Genomic DNA, 5,572 nt, shown 5'->3' on the forward strand with positions numbered 1-5,572 from the left:
TACCACACCCTTCAAACCAGAACACAGCAGCGCTTCGCTTATGAGGCAGAAATAGATGTGGCGGTAGTGCCGCCGGAGTCGAACCATAATAGGTTCTACCACCTTCTAGAAGTGTAAAATAATTGAGAAAAATAACTACCATCAAAAGTGCTTCTTGCGTGAAATGTTATTTCTACAATATATGTATTTAGGTATATATAGGTAGGGTCAGTGTGGCAACAGTGGGTCACACTTTTTAAGTTGTTGAATACACCTGCTGGCTCCTTCATCAAATCAGCTCCAGGATTTTGTCTTTAAATTGTTTTTTTTTTATTTTTTTAAGGCTAAACATTCGCGATGCCTGTCGAGTGGGGAGAAGGATACTACATTACAATTATGAATTATATTTCAGATCACCATGAAATAAAATCTTGCTAGACTTTTTTATGGCTGCACGCCTTTTTTATGTACCATAACTAGATACTAGATGGTGATACTTGCTAGGTGGACCGGCGAAGGGAGTTACGGCTGGTCAACCCGCATTAGATGTTTACAAGACGTGACATTACTTTAATCCGATAACGTTTGTCGGATGTAACTAATATGTTTATGGTGTCCTTAGAAACACAATCGGAAATTTTAGCGGATCAATAGGACGTAGTTAATAACGTGATCACTCAAGTGCGACAGTGCATGCTAGTAATCACGTATCACCATATACCAGTTGAACTGTGAATTGAACAAACATACTGACTAGACATCGTGATTAGAGATGTCAGCCAATCGACTTAGCGGATTAGCTATCTGTATGTATGAAGGACAACTCACTAAATACATAAACACGCACGTATTTCCATTAAGTAGTTACCTGGCATACCTAACGGGCAACTTTTTTTATACTATAGAAGCAGCAAACGAGCAAGCAGTCTGCCTGATATTAAGAGACCGCTGCTACACATGGACATTTGTAATCACACCCAGATAAGACTAACCCAAGATTAGCTCAGCCACAGATGCATTGGCATCTAAAAGGACCAAACTGTAGTTATTACGCAGAAATAGGTGACGCATGGGTGCTGATGAGTGGTGCCTACGGTTTAACATTTCACTTATATTTTACACTTATTTATTGTAACTGAATTTAGCCTAATAGTTCTAAAGTAAAAATAGACAGCTGATTTGTAAGCCACCTATTGCCGGAATTCGCAGCAAAATTGAAATTAATTTTAACGAGGCCAGAATAATTACGCCACCATACCATGAACTATGCGTCACGACATATATGTATGTTTGTCGTCAATCCAAAGTTACGTGTGACGTCGCGCTAAGCATGCCTTAACACACTCCGCAACGCCGGCGCCACCGCGGTGCACACCAACAACGCAACACGGCAGCGCTCAGAAATTTCTAATTAATCATGACTTAGGCCAAAATTTTCAATATTCCGAATTAGATATCACCCGCTGGTCTCGTAAATGCATTTGTTTCATTCTTAATTTTGAGTATGGATTCGGACGGAACCAAATTTAAAATAAGCAATCTACTACCTACCTAATATATAATATTAACCTAATATATATATCTCTATAATATATCTACTTACCTAATATTTACTGCAAAGAGCTCACAATGGCTTCCCGGGTTGATATGTCCTGCCTAATAATTGTTAAATTCTTATCCCATAACACACTCGAATTTATATCACACCGGCGGAATATTAGTTTTTAACTGGTCTTCATATAAACACGCAAATTCATAAATAATAGTACATAAGTAGGCAAGGAATTAAAAATAAGAGAAAAGTTATAGAGAAAAAAATAAGAGATTTATTTACGCGTATTACATCATTACGAATACAGTAATTGATCTAACATTATGGTATATAAGTTTATTTACTTGTAAAATGTTTTGATATAGTAACAGTATTAATGCAATAAAAATAAAAAGCATCCAATTTGTTTTTACAATCCCGAATTTTGGGCAACCCAGGTTTCATGTTCGAAAACTAATTTTTGTTTTTTAGTTTTACCTTACATTTTATTAGTAGCAAAATAGTACTTTAATAGTTATAAATAATAATTAATTAATAGTTAAACATGAATTATCATATCAAAGGCTAAAATTCGAAAAAATATGCTCAAATTTGATCGTAACAAACTACCCTTTAAATTATTCAGCTACATAACTCGCAAGATGACAATTTTTTTTTTAATATTGGCAATTCATCCTTGGTCTAGTTTCATTCTTCATAGTCCCGTTTATTTACAAATTATGCTATATCGTGACACAATATTTAACCTTTTAAAAAGTCTATTAAACTGATAAATAGTTAAACAAATTGGTACCTATCTACTACCATCTTCAGGTGTTTCAGGTTCAAAAATTGCTTGGCTTTAGAGTTTAGCGAGATACGGACTTTAAGAATAACGTTACGAATGAGATAAACAGCGTGTTGCCTAAACATAAACAATGAATTATGGCACACAGCCCCCGTTTAGAAGTGTAGCACGTGCGATGAAGCGCATTCCGCCGGCGTCATCGGGGGCGCATCGCGGGGTGCATAACAAAGCGCACCCCACAAACATATTGCGATAGTCGTAATAATAATTCAATTTTGCGGACACCCGACTAATTAATTACAGTCTCGTTGACAGTAAAAATGCAGCTAACCGGTCAGGTGCCCGGTTAGAGTTATGACTGTATTTCATTATGAATCGTTTGAAGTGGCACGATGCACTGAAAGATTATCTAGTTGTTTGTTACATTCCATTTCATTTCTAGTAGTTTGGGGTATAATTATTAATAAAATATATAAACCCACTACACATATGAAATCTACATAAGTATAGGTAAGTGTTGATATTATTACTTTTTAAAATCTTTCTTATAAACGATTATATTATATTCAGTCCTTATGAAGAATTCAATATTAAATATTTACAAATCCTACAATATAGGAGTAGCAAATATAGAAATGCAAACGTGAATCCGGCGATTTCACAGTCGTCGAATTGTTACGCCTTGCAACACTACCTTTGACTCGAGTGTCCCTGTAGGGTTGTGCACACAAACGTTTTCAGCATTAAATTTTATATAGCTTTTTAATAATAGGGGAATAGCTAACCAGCATACAATCCACCAGATGGTCATTACTAATTAAGCTCAGATAAACTATGGTTGGAGACAAAAATGCTGCCTACCCTGAGAACAAAGTGCAGAATATAAGTATGTATTTTCTTACGCCCAATCTGCCCATCGATGTTTATGTAGAAATTTAGGTAGAAATTCTAAGAGAGCACGTCCAATATAGTAATAATTTTGGTTTTTTTGGTTTAAGAAACTTTATTCTCATTAAGAATTACAAGAAATCCACTTACATGAGAACATATTTGGTACTTATTCTAAATTACAATTTAGGTACAGTTCAGCATACACATTTATTATATTTAGTAGCAACACATTTTCTCGTATTAAAATAGTATTAAAAACAACTCTTATTATTTAACACAGATTTACATAATTCCAATTGTCACTAATAAGGTGGGTAAATGCTAAAAAGTTTTGTGACTACTATACGCATCAAGCGGTTAGTAATGAGCAATGTAATGATCTAAGGCGACTAGATGCGACAATACAGAAGTTGATTTTGTTTATCAATAAAAGTGTTTTTTTTTTTCTATCTATTTTTTATACTGTGATTAAAGTGTTTTAGGTTTATGATTTATTAGAGAAATGTTTATATGTTTCTACTTTTTTTTTTTTTTTTTATTATTATTTTTCTTTTTTTTCCGTTTTATTTTTTATTTTTAATTTTGATGATTAAAATGTAATGTAATTAGTTATTTTAAAAAGTTACTATGCTTTTACTTATATTATTTTATTTTATTTTATTTTATTTTATTATAATATATGTGTATATATGCGTATAGCTATATATATTTATCTAATATTGTTACAAGTTGTGGTTATTTATTTATTTGTATTTTTCCAGTGTACTGCATTGTTGCATTAACATGCTATTTAAAATTTACCGAGGTACAGTAAAAATCGGTCACGACACACACTGCTGCCGGTTATATATAATATTATTTATTTATTAAGTAGTGTTTTAAAAGTCTTTTAAATGTGTATACGGATTGCGAGTTTTTAATATCTTTGGGCAGCTTATTATATAGCTGTGCTCCTTCATACATTAGATTCTTTTTTCCGTAGTTTTTAGTTCTAACTTTCCACAATACTAAGTTGTTAGCATTTCTTAGCCGCATTTTTTGTATATCTATCTTTTTAGTAAATTTAATTTGTGTGTGTATATTATTTGTTAAGATTTTTCGTACTAGCAGGCAGGTGTAATAAATATACGTTTGAGTTATGTTTAACAATTTCGTTTTTTTGTATAGTGTATCCGTAGGTGTCAGATAATTATAGCGAAAGAGAACCTTTATTACCTTATTCTGTGCTCTTTGTATTGTGTTTAGATTTGTTTTAGCTGCCGAGCCCCAGACTTCGATCAAGTAATCGATATGAGGTTTGACGAGTGCGTTATAAATAAGGTATCTTACTTTTTGGGGAAAACAGCGCGATATACCACGAAGCATTCCAGTTAAGGATGCTAATTTGTTTTTAATTCTATCTATATGTGGTTTCCAATTTAAATTACAGTCAAGAATAAGGCCTAAATATTTGTCATGATTTGTTCTGTTAATTTCAACATTATTTATCTTAAGCGGGTTATAGTCAGGAATTTTTTTGTTTTTTGTTTTAAATATAATGTAGTTGGTTTTGGAAATGTTAATCGTAAGCAAATTATATTGGAACCATTTATGTAGTAAGTTAAGATCATTTTGTGCATCTGTAATAATTGCATCTATTGAGTGACCGAAGTAAAATAAGCAAGTGTCGTCAGCGTACAAAGTCACGTTTCCTTTTAAACCAACTTCATGGATGCTATTGATATATATTAGGAACAACAAAGGACCTAAAATAGATCCTTGCGGAACGCCATACGTGACAGGTTTAGGTTGGCTCTTATTGTCACCAATTTTAACTATCTGTTTTCGATTGGAAAGATATGATTTATATATGTTAAGTGCAGTTCCAGTTATACCAATAATTAATTAATTGTCGTATAAAAACGACAGGTTTGTCGTTTTTTCTATAGCTTATCCCTATAATTAAAGCCATCTAGCAATAGGGTGGTGAACCTATTATTTAGATGAAACTAATCTTTACTCGAAGTATATTGAGAAATTAATTTTGTCAAACTCGCATACTTTAATTCTATTATCTCATTAGTTACTACTACAGTCGACTACTTATTAGTAAAAATAAATTAAATTTCAAATTATAAAGTACAAGTTGACTGTATATGTGAGTAGCAACCCTAAAACGTCATAGTCACGGTGCTGAAGCAACATTGGGCAAGGCGATCAGTCACGGGGCAGGGGCGTCGCTAACGAGGCAGAACGCGTTATGCGCGATGTCACGGGTTGACAGCCGATTTGAGACGCGCACGCGCCCTTCTGCGGTGGTGATGTTGCTTGGTGCTTCGCGGATCTGGACTTCGGCGCCGATGCTCGGCATCATGACAATAAGA

Source organism: Epargyreus clarus, unplaced genomic scaffold (genome assembly GCF_041222505.1).
Source record: "Epargyreus clarus isolate Ecla_fem2 unplaced genomic scaffold, WU_Ecla_fem_2.2 ptg000007l, whole genome shotgun sequence".
NCBI lineage: Eukaryota > Metazoa > Arthropoda > Insecta > Lepidoptera > Hesperiidae > Epargyreus > Epargyreus clarus.